Source organism: Magnolia sinica, chromosome 1 (assembly GCF_029962835.1).
Source record: "Magnolia sinica isolate HGM2019 chromosome 1, MsV1, whole genome shotgun sequence".
Taxonomy (NCBI): domain Eukaryota; kingdom Viridiplantae; phylum Streptophyta; class Magnoliopsida; order Magnoliales; family Magnoliaceae; genus Magnolia; species Magnolia sinica.
The window spans coordinates 125,839,955-125,857,895 of NC_080573.1; positions in this window are offsets into that span (position 1 = coordinate 125,839,955).

Sequence of the window (17,941 nt, forward strand, 5' to 3'; positions counted from 1 at the left end):
CCGTAATGTTCATTTTCACCCAATAAGTTGATAATGCCAAAAGTACATGTACGAATAAGAAAAACAAATCTCATGTTTATCCAAAACTTATAAAACTCCAGAAGGGTTTTAACAGTAGATGTCCATTCCCTCTCTGCATTTTACAGTGCGATCCAGTTTATCTTTAAATTTGGCTTATTTTTTCATCTCAAGCTTTAATACGGGCCGTTAAAATGAATGTAAGATTTGGATATAAGACATGCCTCATGATGGGACCCACACAACTTGCTTACATCAGTACATTAGCTATATAGCTGGTGTGTGGTACACCAGCCAATACGCTTCCGCTTACGTGGGGCCCACCGCGCTGTGTGTACGCCGTACAAACGGCGCATTAAGCGAGCCTACTATCAACCCCTTATAGGTCAGCCGGGCCCACATGCTCAATGGTCCAATGATATTAACCGGCTATATATGCGTTCTAATCCTATGCTATTCGGGCTGTCACATGGTTTTTTAATTCTTTGAAGCAATTAGGTGTAATCCAGACCATTGGTCTGTTGCATCCCACCGTGGATAGACTGCCTATCAGAGTTTTACTATATGTTTAAAACAAAAAAATCTTAAGCTTGTGATTTGTGGCCTGAAGATAGAAGTTTTAGAATAGATTACAATAACGGCCCATATTCAACTGAAAAGTGGTCCTGATACTGGAAGCTGTGATCTTCAAGTCCGGGGGATTTTTGGGGCTTGTTACATCCACGGTGGATCTGAACGGTCCAATGCTCTAGATTATGGAAAAACGGACCCCATTTGTCAGACTGAAAGCCTCTGTATATGTGGAAAGATGGAGCTGCTTATCACATAAATCCTGCAATCACGGAAGAAATTATGATAAGTCGTTCTCAAATATCGACTTTGATGAGGTGCAACCCTTAGCACTTAGTTTCAAAATCCACATATATTATCTCGTGGGCCCCACCTTGAATATCTTTAAAGTCTTGACTGTTGGACTGGGGCATATTAATAGACGGCCGAAGAAGAAGGAAAATGCGGCATCAACGGTTTGGAGTCTCCAATTAAGGAGGTTTCAAGACATTCTATATTTATGTGGGGCCGTTGGCAATGATCGGTTGATTTTTCGCGTTGAAATGAAACGTGGGCTAAACTGTCCATTTCTAGGCAAGTCCGTGGAAAGAACGGATGAGATGTTGGGGGCATGGCTCATTAAATGAAAAGCCTTATCCGATGGATTATTTTGAGAAAGAAAAATTCTAAATTTTGCTTTTTTGGGATAAAAGGAATTTAAAAAGAGAAAAAAAAGAAGAAGAAGAAAGTAAGGAAAGAAAACGGAGGTTTGAAAAGGATTATATTATAGTGTGAAAACACAGGTAAACCCCGATTACAGTTGATGGACTGTCCAAAGCTAAGGGCACATAGGTAATTTGGTAGTGAGAGTTGGTCAAACCTTTTTTTTTTCTCTTCTTCTTCTTCTTCTATTTTTTCCCTTCCATGTAAATATTTTATGCCCTAGAAGAGCATGATGGTTGATACACAACCAATTTGATATTTGCTCTTGCGGTGTAGAGATGAGTTATAGTTTTCGCATTTCAATTTTGAGCCATTATTCTATCAAATCATGTGTTGGAAAAAGAGCAAGATAATACGCAACAGAGGATAGAAGAAAAAGATAATGAGACAATCAAATTCATTGAGTTCAAAGTTTGTCTTGAGTAGCCAATTTCAGACGACAGATTTATTGCCCTTTTTAAAGATAGTTTCAACAAGTGCAAAAAATTTAAAAAAAAAATGCAAATTGTATTCATAATATAATGAACTCTCAATTTGAATTTCAACATGAAAATTCAAAATATGGTGAATGAAGAGTATTTCTTCTAGATCACTTAACAGAAAGAGAGAAATAACCAAGTATTCATGCTAATAGTAGTACACAACATATTGTAGCAAACCTCTTCTTCAAAACAAAAATGATGGTTACTTTTATAAATGAATGACATTTTATTCTCTTTCATCTTTGGACCTGAATGAATTGATCCCATTTGCTATCATCAAATTATTTAAAATGTACTGACTATGGTTTGGGTTATCAAAGGCTGGGATCTTATGGGCAGAACCCAAATCGTTCTTTGGTTAATCGAGCTTCATGTGATACCTTAGTGGTCTAGACTATTCATTCGCTATGTGCCATGATGGATGAACCATGCTCTTAAATTCACTTCGATGTGAAAAATCCTAACCATCCAAGTAGTAGACTTCTCCACGTGGATGAGAATGTAAGCTATAATTTTCGTAGTCTTTGCATGAAAGCAATTGGATGGTTAGGAATGTTTGGTTGCCACTAAGATAGATTAGGGAGAAAAAATCAGCCAAATCCTAAAATCTGTCTAAAATTTTGAAATTTACCAAATTTTCAATACAAGAATTTTAAATGCTTGTTGTGAACGGTAGGCTGGCTGTTGATAAACTAGGTGTAAACTAATCAATTCTGACTCGGTTTAAATGGGACAGTAGTTGCGTACTACCCTCACATGGACGAATTCCCTTCACCCATAACCTGGCAAGATTTGATTGGATGACAATTTACAGCTAAAGATGACCGGTATGCATTCGACTGAACAACTTTCAAACATACTGCTATGTCAAGGTAGAGGGAGCTGGGTCCGAGCAAGGGTAATCTATTTGAACAAGGCTTTAATACGTTCTGGATTTTCGGTCAAAACCCCTCAAAGGTAGGGTGGCAATGGGTTGGATTCATTGAATATAGACCTTGCCCATAACTGCCAATGAGTATTGTACACATACCTATGTAAGGATTGAAATGGAAGTTCATACTCACACTCATTAGGGTTTGTGATACCAAGCATAGGATACCAGCCCATTATGGTACTGGGTAGCCATTTGTAATTATGTTAGGCTTTCACCCATTGTGGAAAATTTTCCACTGCTGCCTCTCAAAGGAGTTTAGGCCATGTTTCAGTCCTAGTGTGGCCAATCATCATATTGAATTAGTTGTTAATCATTGCTTTGATAAGTTATTGCCCCAACTAGCTAGCTAATAGGATGCAAGCTCCTTTGGCTGATTTTTCCTTTTACTTCTTAGCATATAGGTTATTAGAAACTGTTTTCAATTGCCGTTCCCCTCCCAAGGGGTGAACTTCTTTTTCCAAAAAAGTAGCAACGAAAAGAGAAAAAGTCCACAAAAAAATGTATCAAGTACACATACCCATATATATCATCACGAAAATGTACCAAATTTTGTAATGATGATAAATTCACATAATATACAGAGTATCAACATTCCTTTTTTTTTTTTTGTCCTTCCATTTCTAATCATTTTATGTTTGGGGCAATCTTGGTGTCGTGTGCACTTTTCAACTCTTACATTCAATGAACTTAGTCATGATGATGGGATGCCCTAAAAATCCAAACAACAGACAACATCTTAATTACCTTTGAAAATTTTAGGTGGATCACATGATGATTAAATCAGCCTAAACTTTGGATCCACTTTTATGGTGGGGTGATCCTATTGAATGGGTTGGATGGCATGTATATTACAAAAACATACGAGACTCTACATGATAAGCATTGTAGAATAAGCTTATCCTCCAATATTGCATAGGAACAATCATTGGATTTTATGTCTTTGTGAATTAAAAATGTAAATCGTCCAAAAGATTGTTTGAAAACTTAGTGAGTCAACTAGCAAACTCAAATTGGCCTAAAGCTTAGTTGTTTCACACTACAGTTTAGTCATATATGCCAAGTTTTACATTTACTCATATGAACAAATGCATTGTTGAAAACCTCTACCTAAGTTAATCTAAGTAAAAGAATTGATAAATAAAGGTCAATCAATATATAAAGTAAATGAGTTTTTTGTTCCTTTGTTAATAGTCTCTCACGTTTCGTTTTTACTTTTAATTCTTTATTTATTAATACCCCCGACTCTTTGGTCAACAGAGTTGAGTATGAGTTCATTGTTTTCAAAAAATGATTAACTAAATGGTAATTAGGTACTAACTATAAATGAGTTGGGGTCCTTAGTCATAAGAGTTTTAACACGAGATCATGGGTTCATGTATTCATTGGCGTGAAATCCCACTTTGGTGTGAGTGTGTGTAAAAAAAAAAAAAAAACTATAAATTAATTGTGTGTGTGTGTGTATGTGTGTATTGTTGGAGAAAAATATGGTGAAACTAGGTTTGAAGCATGTATTATATATGCTTTTCTAATGTAGAGTAGGTCGCGGACACTTTCATGTCCAAGATGGATCAGAGGAGGCTTGATTGGAGGTGGAAGTCATCAAGTCCGTCGTAACCTTAAAATAGGCATATCTCGCAGAGTGGAATGAGTTACTTAACTTATCATATATGATTTTGGGGTAGGACAAGATAAGTTAGCCAATCAACCTGGCTATGCTGAGTTACCCATGACAAATTAGCGAGATTCCATCAAATCGACAATAGAATTCCATGTTTATTTCCGTTTTTACTATTTTTAATAAGTTTTGGTTTGATTGTAACTTTTCATCCGTTGGGCTTTATGAGTTGTGTCCAACATGAAAAGTGTTTGGAAAAATTAGGAGAATAATATGGTTAAGCTACATAGGATACTTAATATAAATAGTAAATTTAATATTTATAGTAAGTTACGAATTTTAGGAAATTTTATTTGTAGTTTAATTCTGAAACTTCTTCCAAGGTTTGACATTCCTATTGAAAGCTTATTTTAATTTCCAAGACTTGTTTATTTCGACAATCAATCAATTTATGAATTTTCATGAATATTATTTATATTTTCTTACTTTTTCCTCGTGAATTCAAGAAGTCTTTGTGAGGAGTCCAAAGAAGTTTCGTGGATTCGAAGTAGTTATCCTTGAGGAATACAGTAATCAACCTCATCACGTTCATCCCTACATTATTTCCTTAAAGTGTTATTCGTCATTTCTCATGATTATGAGATCACCGTCAAATTACTAATGAACCATTTTTAGGGTACAAATTTTTTTAATGATTTTGTGTACAACAACCATGAATAAATCACGATAGGAACTCTAGTACACTGTTGCACAATTCTATCTGACTATGTTTTTAAACAGACAACCCACTTCGGGTGCTTGCATATAGAAAACGATAGAGAATAAAAACTAATGATTTTAATACCTAGAAAGAGCAATGCAAGGTATATTTAATCATTCATTTTTCATTAGGTATTATAGAGAATGGAAGGTTGGGCGTTTTCACAAAAATGCATTTCTGGACAGTTATTATTGTAGCTATTCAAACGGATAATATTTTATTTATTTCCAATGAAAAAAAGTGACTTAACTTAGATTAGCCGAACTAATCAACCAATTAACTAAACCAACAATTTCTCACAATAGAACGATGCAACGATCAAATTCTATTGGCCAATCGACGTACTAATCTTTTTTGCCAATAAATTTTGTAATGACTAATTTCTATCGGACGATCACTAAAACAATCATTCTTATAATGGACTTACTTGTTATGCCCGATTTAGCAATTACTTAGCCTAGTCACACTAGATTATGATGTCCACCACTTTTGATACAATGCATACGTACAAAATACAAAGCGCATCACTTGCACCTTTATAACCTCACTACACCTTTAGTGTGCATTCCAACACTTCGTACATACCAAATTAGCATTCTTCTCTAGACACTCCAAATAAGAATATTAGAAAACTTAAAGCTTATAAGCATTTCTAGGTTTCTCTCTCCAAGTAGAGATTTTCAAAAACATTCACTTTTACAAACAAAGTTTTGGAAGAAAACTTGAAATTCAAATACTTTTAAATATAAGTGAAGAAAAAGTACATGTGCAGCAACTTTAATATTTATATTATATTATTTAACCAGTTTTAATTGGGAATATATATATATATATATATATATATATATATATATATATATATATATATATATATATATAATTGAATTATATGGCATGGTTGGGTTGCGGGCAGGTGCGGGTACCCGTTTGGGCCTGGGTTTCCGGTCGCCCCAGCGGATATCCGTCTAGGCCTGTGAGACGGCTCGATGCGGTCGGCTTTTTCTCGTGCCGTTATTCATGCCGACATTATCAGGCAATCAAACAATTGCGTCGTGTGGAGCGCCCACGTACACACCCGCACCGCATTTTCTTCGTGTTTCAACCTTCGCAGTACTCTCGCCAAGAGGATCGCTGTATTTGCCCAAGAAAGTAATGATCTAGACCGTTCACCTGAAAATACCCTTCTTGGATGGTTTACTTCTAAAAACTCTCATATATTATAGATCTCACTATCCATAAAAGGTGACATAGAAGCAACGTCCCAAAAAACATTTTTAACTCACCTTTACATGAATGGAGGCGATCTTTCATCAATGAGATTCTTTTCATATAAACGATATATTATAGGAGCTTCTACATGAACGGTGTAGATCATCACCTGGTGGGGCAAAATGGGAGCTGATTGGGCGAGTTCCGAGCGAGAGCCTTACTAGCAAACTTCCAATAAGGTGTGTGTGCGTGTGTTTTAAAAAAAAAAAAAAAAAACTTCCAATCAGGTAAACAGAGTACGAAGCTACGCGGCCACCAAGAGCTGATACGGTAGGCGCGAGCGTCTCGGGAATGTAGTAGAGCCAACTACCAAAGTACACATGGCAGGTTAATGTATTATCAATCAGGTCCGTTCATCTAAGTGGGTCCTATGATGAATGGTTTATGTTTCGAAAATCACAACTAGTAGGCAATCTTGTTTGCTTTGAAATAGCAACAAGGACCCAATCAAATGGCTAGGATCATCCAATATACCTTATCCAGAGCACTACCATCCCATATCAAATGAAATCACTTTTCTGTACATGCAAGGACACACATCGGACGGTTAAGATCATACCAAAAAAGTATGTTCAGGCCATTCATCTCGACAGTGGTCTCACATTAGATCACTGATCTGGATCATGCAAATTCGTTTGCCGCATAGTCGCAAAAAATCGCCGATGAATTACCGATGTTATGCATGTGGGAGGAACCAGAAACACCCTCGCGCGGAAACTAGGACGGTCGAGTCAGCTGAGCCAAGCGTTCTAAAAAAATGGACGGATAGGAAAAAGATGACCGGTGGTCGATAACCAACGAACCTGCGTGGCCCACCGGATGAGTGGGTCAGAATGAATTTTGTTCCAGTGCATGTTTGGGGCTGGATCCAACGGTGGCGTAGAATTTTTCACACAGCCTAATGTGCCATGTGGACACTGGTGTTCAGCAATCCAGACCATTGATCTGTTTAAATCAAACCCTGGACTGTAGCATGACCGTAGATGTAGTATTCCATGAAATCTCTCAGTTTGAAGATCAAAGAGATCATATGCATTTGGAATTTTGTAATCGAGAGTGGACTGTTGCTGTTTTTTCATTCTTAACCACTCTTCAGGGTTTCATACCACTTTTGTCGGGAACCTCCGCGACCTTTCCAGTAAGAAATGAATTTTGTACTAGCAAAGCAAGAAATGTTCACATGCAAGGATTGTACCTGAACTTCCACCTTATAAGCTTTCTTTTCCTTCAAAGTATCTGTTATGTAGAAAATCTAAGCCATGCAAAAGGTAGGCCCCACCGTAAAAATCACGTGCATTGAAAACCAGGATGGTCTACTCACAAAGTCAGCTACACTGTCAAAATTGATAGAAAACCAATTATTTGACTCAATGATACTGGCATTGCCCATCTAATTAGTAGAATGTACACTTCTCACCCCAGATGATCATTGTGTTGTGGTCCACCTTTGCACGTTTTAGATGTTCTGCACAAGTGACGTGTTGTAAGCATAGAAAGTCTCATTGGTGATCATTTCCCTCTCCATAGCACTAATGTGGCTGCCTAAAAATTTTGTTTAAACAAAAATTGTAGCAATTGTGGCTCTAAATCGTGAGTTAAATATATTTATAGATGAAATAAGTAATAAAAATTATAATCAATATATTTTTATAGTATTTTAAAACTTTTATAATTTTTTTAGATGAAATTAAAAATGATAGTTAACTAATCATTACAATCAAAGGTAAGTAATATCACTACACTGTTTTACAAAAGTAATTATTATTCATTTCTAGCTCTTATGAGAAAAATGGATCGACCTACGAGATAAGGTTAGGTTGGAACTTCTTGTGCTTATCCAAGTCGGTCAGTAAACTGATATGACTGAAAGAGGCAACATCTGATCGCCAAATACCAAACAAGATCATTGCTGAGACAGAAATACTTATCGCTAGCCAAAAGAGTCAGATCGGCATAATTCCAAGTTGGCATACTCCCAAGTTAGCACAACCCACCTTTTGATTCCGGCCTGATCCCGACCACATCTTTTCAAGATCTTGGCTAAAGATCTAAAAAATCTACTGTAGCATGGATCTGCCCAAGATCTCAGCCGAGAATATAAGGAGGCCATCACAACTTATACTAGGAGTTGAATCCTATTACAAGATACCCCTACTAAGTAAGGAGATCCCTCCTATGCTACTGCCTCTCCTCATCTTTAAAAAGGAGTGCCTCTAAAGATGAAAGGTACACATAATTTTAAGCCTTAAACCCAACCTTTAATTAGATCTATATTTCTTGCCCTAACTTTGGCATCGGAGGGTCCCCTATTTAAGTCAGGGTCTCCTTTGTCTGTTTCTTGTGCATGCATTCGAAGGTTCAAAGAAGACTAATCGGTAAACTACATGAACATTAACCATTTACAATTTTAATTAGAAAACCAAATACTCCCTAAAGCTAATCTTAAAAACAGATTAGATGACCAAACATGGCTTGAGATTTGATGAACATAATCTCATGGTATTTGCATAGTAGGAAATGACATAAATAAAATAATGGAGAGTAGGATCTTAAGATTCATAAAAACATAGGAAACAATATTTTAAAAAATGTTTATAAAAAAAAATAAAACTATCGTATAAAAACTATTTTATTAAAAAAATAAAAAGAGAGTTTTTTCATGTCATGTAAGTAATAACTAGCTTTTACATGGAAGATGCTTCTTTATTTCTTAGTTCTTCAAATATTATAATTCTAATAAAGGAAATCTCTAACAATTTTAATTTGATTCAATAAAAAATTCTTAATTATTCTAATTAAATTATTCCATGACAGTGATTCTCAGCATTGAAATCCCTATCATGGATTGTTTCCTAGTTCTTAAAAAGTCATTGAATCTTCTTTTGACGCCCAACTCTCCATTGCTTCCTTACTTTTCTTGTGTTATGTAATCATGTCACCTGGAATATTTACTTGCTTTTGTTGGTTGCTTTTATCACAAAGGGTCCATTCATCATCAATGGGCCTCACTACCTTACTCTATGAGAAAAATTCTGATACACTGGCAGAGTTTGAACCTCCTACTCATGTACACAAAAATTGTCCATGGCACGTGTGTATAACCCAAAATTAAACCTTTCAAATCGGGAGGCCCACTATAGATGGATCATAGCTTGAAAATTGAACGGACTGTATGATTTTAATTGAGTGATTGTTGGACGTCCAACGGACAGTTAGAATGGAAAATAGGTAACAGTTCAAATTCATTTTTAAAAAAATCGTTAATCAGAGGTCAGGATCATCTAATAAGTCTGGGCTGATGACTCATCCACAGTAGTCCTGTTATTCAGGGCAGTATAGCTGTTGTAAATGCATACCATGTTTTCAGTTTATTTAGGCTTGAATATTAAGAATGGCTCTCTGCCAGAGTTTCTAATAACGGCTCTTCTCAGATGCACTCTAGGAAGCCAGTGGGGATATTTATTATTATTATTTTTTAAAGGAGAATTATTAAATCATGCATGCATTATTAGAGAGTAGGTGAGAGGATCCAGTGCTATCAACACTGTCTGGGTTAGTTGTCAACCGTCAAGCACTCAATATCCGTACACGCAGCATATATGTACAAGATCTGGACCCTTCATCTTCGAGGCCCTGCTGGTGGGTTGTGCCCCAAAAATCACAATACCTGAGGAATGCAAATGGGCGGGTATGATTGAAGTTCAACGGACAAAAATACTCCAATCGATGGCTACGATTGCATGAATGGCATAAATTTTCTTTCCTACGGGTATTTACCGTAGAGGATGACAGATGAACACTGGAGACCCTGTACAAGTATATTAATGCATAGTCAGTGTATTCATGCTCGCTCGGCTCACCCGGTTTAAGTCGGATCACCTCCGTCCGAAAGGGGGATTCGGGATGGGTCGAAGCCTGTTTGATTCAGTTAGTTAAAAAACAAACTGAGTTCGAGTGGCAAATAGCTCAGCTCGAAGCTCGACTGGGACCTCGATTCAATTCGCTCTTTCTATATGTATGTGTAATATGTGAAATTTATGTCTTGCGTGCCATTTATGCTCGTTTGCCGAGAACTATTGGATTAAAAAGATTAATGACAACTTAAATTAATCCTTGAAAACGATGCAGTAATTACTAAAGAAAATAATTATTACCCATTTGCAAAACATTTACATTTACTTTAGAAAATCAAACATACCTTGAGTGAGGATTGGGCCGCCTGCCATTGAAACCTTCTTTGGGCCCATTAAAGTTAATTTCATGTGTAGGTTCCCACTCAAACAACAAATAAAATAAAATAAAATAAAGAAGAAGAATCATATATGGATAGAGTTTTAGTTCCAAAGGGTAGTTGCTAAAAATACAATGTGAGATACTCTTGTTTTGGCCTACCTGCAATTGAGATTTGTGATAATTATCTTATAAAACAGACAGAGATGAATGGGGACGTAACACTTTCACGTACTTGGACTATTCCAAGATTTAATGTAAGAGAAGAGGATGTGTGGACCCTATTAGAAAGGGAGATTTCAGACAGCTAACAGGTAGGTGGGTTGACTCTGTCATATGGCTATGGGACAAATCCAACTACTTGGGGCTTTCTTGGTGGTGACAATGTCATATGGACCACCTTCGCCGGATATTGATGTGCCAACCAAACATGCCGCATGAAAACAAACATCTTTGGCTTGCAATCACATGCACGACAAGCCCATGCCTGGAAAAGTAGGATGCTGGCAATGAAATCCTCAAGGCCTTTTGGAGTTAGGTGTAAGTTGTCTTGACCGATGGTCATGGACAACTGTTAGTTTTTATAGTTTATCCGTACTTTGTGTGTGGGAATTAATGGAAATTTGGAGAAGTAGCTATTGATATATGATTGTTAAACCATAAATTTGATCTTATTAGAGAGGTGGACCTCCCTTACTCCCGTTTGGATACCACCAAATAAGTTAATTTATCTACCTACGACAGTAGATAAGTAACTTATTTCTGATAAGTACGTTTGGTTCATGATCAATTATAAGTAACTTTTCACTTAAAGTTACTTAGGGGGCTTTTTGATCACAAGTTACTTATGCCTCAAGTATCTTATCTTAGATTTTACTTATTAAATAGATAAGTAGCTTCTTCTATCTTTCGTCTCTACTTGGCAACTCATGAAAAATAGAAAAGCTAAAAAAGTTAGCTGAAGTAATTGTGTAGTTTTTATTAAAAAAGTTACTTATAACTAATCATAACCCAAACTTATTTGAAATAAGTTACTTATCTACTGCTGTAAGTAGAAAAATAAATTATTTGGTGGTATCCAAACAAGCCTTTAATCACTTCAATTTAATCAGTAGAAACCAAGATAATTAAGTTACCCAAGGCACAAGTAGCTTACCTGAAGTAACATAAGTTTCAAACATCCCCTTAGTGACACTTTATAGTTAAGGTTCACATAAGGATCATTTTTATCTATGCATATGTGTGACATGTTTTAACGTCTCATATATGACACCCCTATGTTTAAGTGTCTTACAAATGTATATCTATCCATCAATCTTCAAGTATTAAAAAATACAATACATGTATATGTGTGAATATACAAATAATTCCAATGTACACATTTATAAGTGTACCACCTACTTATCTTAAATTTTCACACCTGCTATAATATATTTTATTCAAAATCCTAACCTTTGATAAATAAGGTACCGAACAAGTAGTCAGCAACATTATATTTGTGACCTAATAGCCCTGGTAGCATGTTATAGGTAATTGGTTGTGACAGAACTTTGCTCAAATCCAAACTAAGTCGTAAGTGGATAAATTCTTGCAATTAGGATCTGAAAATGTGAGAAATGAATTATGAAGGCATCCCAACTCAAGCTAAGATCAAACTTTAAATTCCTGATAGAGCTGTCAACAGGCCAAACCTTTGTTGACTTCGGCCAAGATTTTGAACTGTTCGAGCTGGGATTATTCAAAACTTTGATTTTTCCCAGCCCCAGCCTGGCCTATTGACAGAAGAGTAATGCCTGGCTAAAGGTTGGCAAGCAAATGCTTGGGAAATGGATTCCCTACTAAACGGTCTTTTTTTTATTTTTTTTATAAGTAGATCCTTTTAGCCCCCTCTTTCATAATACCCAAACAGAGTTTCTAGATTCCACATAATTCAAAATAAATGGTAAAATCTCTTTTTTAGAAGTTTTGTTTCCTGGGAAAAAGTTCCCAAGTAACTTCTAAATTCCATGCTGCCATATAACCCTAGGAAACATTGAAGTTGGATTATTTTGATGGAAATCTTAAGTTTGATTAATTTTCTTGTGGCCCACAATCTGATTTAAAGGGTTTTTCACCTAAATTCGTATGCCTATTCTTACCCCTTGACCACATTGGCCCACCCGTCGATATCATGAAAGATTTTAGTGTTGGATTTATATTCCGGGGCCATCATCAAAGAAACCAGGGCCCACCCAAGAGAGAAGGAAATGCTGGTGAAATTTTGGCCCATGATGCGGGCCACTATGGTGGAAAGTCGGCGCTTCTGGACCAGCAAAGCCCACTTTCGATGGATCGGGGTTGATTGATTTTAAGTCCTAATAATTAATTGGGCTGGAGTTGAGTTGACCCAGCTGAGTAGGTTGGAGCTTGGACTTGAACTTGATTTGGCCCGGACCACTCCTGTCCATTTGCCATTTTACAGGACTCCCCTTTATTTTTTCTATTTTGCCGAGTTCTTTTTACAAAATTTAAAAATATCTTATAAAAAGTTAGAGAGATGGGCAATGAAAGCGGGGCTAATAGGATGGACGGTCTAGATTAATGGTTGGACGTTCTCTATAGTTAATCGATACACGCAGTTCACTTTCCTAGTTAAGTTATTTTCATGATGGATGGACAATCAAAGGTCAGCATGGTGGACAACCCGGATCATTGATTGGACCCTTTCTAATAAAATGAACATGCACGGTCTGTTTTTATCCATTGAACGTGGTAGGGGTGCACATCGAACCGGTAGAACCATAGAACCGGACCAGAATCGACTAAATGGTCCATTTCTATAGAACACCGGTTCCGGTTCCAAAAATCAAAGAACCGATTACATTGGTTCGGTTCTTACTTTGGAGGTATGTAGAACTGAACCGAACCGTGAATCGATCCGTACAACCGAACCGTGAAATCGAACCCGGAACCGAACCTGGAACCCTTTGATTATATGATTTATGGTTTACAATGCACCATTTGATTGTTTTCATAAATATATTTTTGCACACCTTATATAATATCTAAACCATTCATCAAATTGATCACAATACCAATAGACATAGGCTAGATTATAAAATAAAACATGCAATTGGGCCGGATTATAAAAAGCCTAGAACCGTGGAACCGATCCGGAACGGAACCTGTTTTAATGGTCCGGTTCCGGTTCAATTCTAAGATGCTAACAGTCCGGTTCCAGTTCTGAATATCCTAAAATTGTTAGGAACGGTTCAGTTCCGGTTTCACGATTTCACCCCAGAACGGGACCGAGCCGACCCATGTGCACCCCTAGAAGGTGGGCCTCACAATACGCACTGTTGATATTAATGATTAATTAAAGCTCTTCTAGTATAATAAATAAAAACAACATTAATGATTAATTAAAGCTCTTCTAGTATAATAAATAAAAACAACGGGCTTCCTATCCATTAATTGATGATCATGACCCCCATCATACGACAGAGATTTTTTTGGAGGGTGGACAGTCATAGGTGAGGGGTACATGATGTATGGTATATATCAAGGATTGGATCTTTATTAGCAAAATTAATGCCCTCCATTTCCATAGTCATGATTGGTATCTTGGTTGGTCATGACCATCTAATCAAATTGACTTAAGAGAGATAGGCAATCAAAGGGTAGGTCCCACGCGATGAACAATCTAGATCCCTGATTGAACCTTTTTAAGTGTGATGATTATGGACCGTCCATTTCTATCAATGATTGAATAGTTAGGATGATTGGATCAGTTGCATGTGATTATCAATAATCAATCTGGTTGGACAATTCTAACTACCCAATCAAATTCTTGTAAAATGGACGCACATAATTGCTAGAAATGTAGCTTAATTATTGATTTGGAATAGTCATGCCAACCTATGTTAGATTTAGGTTCGATGAAACTTATTTTCAGCATTTATCACTGAAATTTGATATTTTTAATGATTTTCAATGATTTATATCATTTGACAAATTTAACTTATTAAGTGGTTAAATTAATTTTCATTGAAAATATGCAAATCCAACTTATTAATCATCCACTTTTTTTTTTTTTTTTTTTCAAATGTGGCCCATCTAATTAGTGGACTTGCTTGATGACACACGTCTCATCTTAAAGGCGTGTTTGGGCAGTGAGATTAGAAGGGATTAGGTGGGATTGGATTCATTTGGTCCCGTGCCCATTCCACTCCATGTTTGGGAAGAAAGGAAAAGCTTGGAATTAGGTTAGATGGAATTGGATTGGTCTGTGCCAACTCAATGTTGGCAAGTTATGTAGGTCCCACCATGATGTGTGGGCTATATCCACACCGTCCACACATTTTTCAAGATTATTTTAGAGCATGAGCCAAAGAATCAGGTAAATCTAAAGCTCAAGTGGACCCTACCATAGAAAGCAATGAGGATTGAATACTTACTGTTGAAAACTTCTTTGGGGCCACATAAGTTTTGGATCTACCTCTTTTTTAGGCCCATGCCATAAAACGAGGTTACAAAACAAATGAATGGTTTAGATATAACACATGTATGTTATTCTCAGTAATTTCAAATGATGGTGAGTATATCCAATTCAATGTACCACCGTATTATCAACAAAGCAGGCATTAATCTTATCCCATGGCAATAGGGCCTGCCCTGGGTAATAATTATGTTTTTTGAATCCCATCCCACCAAATCCCTTCTAATCCCACCGCCCAAACACGCCCTAAGCCTATTAAATGTGATCTTTCTTCTACACAACTTGAAAATTGGGCTCACACTATGTAGTGCTTTGAGTCACCCCTCTCCCGACTCGTCCCACTCAGATGCCTCATCCTATGTCTTGACTCGAGACTAGATGAGTGAATTCTACTCGGTATAAAACTATGACGGTAAGAGAAAGTTTTAGTTCCCCAAACCTCTTAAACAACACGGCTAACATGTAAACCGGTTGAGTTGAGCGAGTCTTGGGCCCATTTGCTTTGATTTGGGCCATGGCTTTAAAATCCATTACCTTCTTGACGGATGGGATGGGATGGGCTTTTGGTAGTTATTCTTGGATTAGGGGATGCTACGTAAAACCCCTTTTCACCAAAACAGCAGATTTTGATGTGACTAGATGCACTTTGTAGACCTGTTTCACCGTCCCACTTGACAAAATAGGTGTTAAAATGCTTATTCGTGTTGAGACCCTTTCTCTGCGTAAACTCCTTATTATGTAAACAAAGCCTTAGTAAATGAATATGACTTAAGCTTGGGTTTTACTTTTAAGAATGATTGGGTCCCTACTCATGGCTCAGCCGTGGATAGAGTATGTTTCACCATTGAAGTCATGAGTTCAGTGCCATGGGAGGACGTTGATTTCCTGCTAAAAGCCTTTTGTTGGGGCTCACCGTGATGTTTGTGGGAAATTCATTTTGTCCACATGTTTTGTGAGATCATTTTAGATATCAGCCTGATTCAAAACTTATGCAGCCTAATCAATATTTCAACTATGTACATTCAATCCTAATGTTTTTAAGGCCTAAAATGAGCTCACAAAATGAGCGAATGGAGTTGAATTCTCACAAACATCTCGGTGGGCCCCACCTATGCTCCTAGCAAAGGAACTTGGAAAGCCTTTTGGCAAACCTTCTAGTGATTGTAGGAAAGAAGAAGAGTTTCGTGCAAATCATGTTTCAACCATCATCAAAGTATCATTGTATGCATGAATTAAATCATACATGTTTGGAAGCATGGAGTGTGCGTACTGACAAGGGTGTGTACTAACAGGCTAACCCAAAAAAAAAAAAAAAAAAGAAGAAAAAAAGAAAAAAAAGAAAAAAGAAAAAGAGAAAGTATCATTGTATGCATGAATCAAATCATACATGTTTAGAAGCATATTTAATGTTTGCTTTTATCATGCATAAACTCTTCGGCATTAATGGTGAAAGCCATGAGCTCGCTGATTACATACCTTGGCTTTGCCGTTGCTGGAGCAGATTGGAGATGGAATGGTTCAGAGACCCCACTTTAAAACTGTCCTATGGAAAGCATAGCTGCACTTTCGTAAGTAATATAATGTCTTTTGGCCTAAGAAGGAAAATAAAAAATATAGAATGAATGAATTCCTGTGTGTTTGGTTCCGGGGGGTCCAGATGCAATATGGGTGGGGCCCACCTTTTAGTCATCATCACAACGAACATTCTCAACCTTGCCATCGTGACTATATGATTTGCAATTGCATCCTGGACGGACCGTTTGGATATAATACATGCCTCCTGATGGGGGGAACGGATTGGCTACTCCCCCTCCACCAGCCATTGGCTGATGGTTGGTGCTCTGTGGGCCCCACCATGATGTATGTGTTTCATCCATGCCATCCATCTATTTTTCTCGTTCATTTTATTATATGAGACCAAAAATGAAGTATATCACAACCTCAAGTGGACCATATTACAGAAAACAGTGTTGAATAAATGTTGACCATTAAAAACTTTTTAGGGGTCATAAAAGTTTTGGATCAAGCTGATATTTGTTTTTTCACTTCATCTGGGTCTGTATGATCTAATAAACAGATTAGATGTGAAATAAACAGTACAGTGGGCCTTAGGAGCATTTAAATGGTGGATATCCAATCACTATTGTTTTCCAGTTGTTTGGTCCACCTGAGGTTTATATCCCTCTCGTTTTTGGAATAAGCCATAAAATGATCTTTAAAAATGGATGAACGGAATGGATGAAATACATACATCATGGTGGGCTCCACAGAGCACCCAACACCAGCCACGGGGCTGGTGGCAGGGGGAGTAGCCACTCCGTTACCTTCTCTTGAGGTGGTTTTTGCACCAAAACCCCTCCATTCCAGGATCTGCAATGGTACCGCTATAATCAATCATAACGTATGCCTATCTGTACGGAATGGCGGTTTGAACTAAAACCCCTCTCATTGGAAGCCGGATCGACTACTACGCTTTGTGCGTGGGTTAAGCCTGACCTACATGCGTGGGCCCACTGTGTAGTGTGAATGAAATCAATCCATCTATCATGTGGACCTCCACAGGTTGTCCTTGATGCCCAAAATACAGACCGATCCAAAACTCAAGCGGTCCACACCACAGGGAACAGTTGGGCTGTACATGCTCACCATTAAAAACCTTCCCAAGTGTGTGATGCCCACTGTATTTTTTTATATATAATCTAATCCATTCAGAAGTTTCTCCCAACCATAAGAAACAAACGCCTACAAAAATCAGGCTGTTACAAAACTCATATGGGCCACACCAAGTGATGTTAAGAGGCTTCAGGCTTACTTTTACATGACGTGGCCCACCTGACTTTTGGATCGGCTTTATAATTAGATTTTACAGAGACACGAGGGGGCG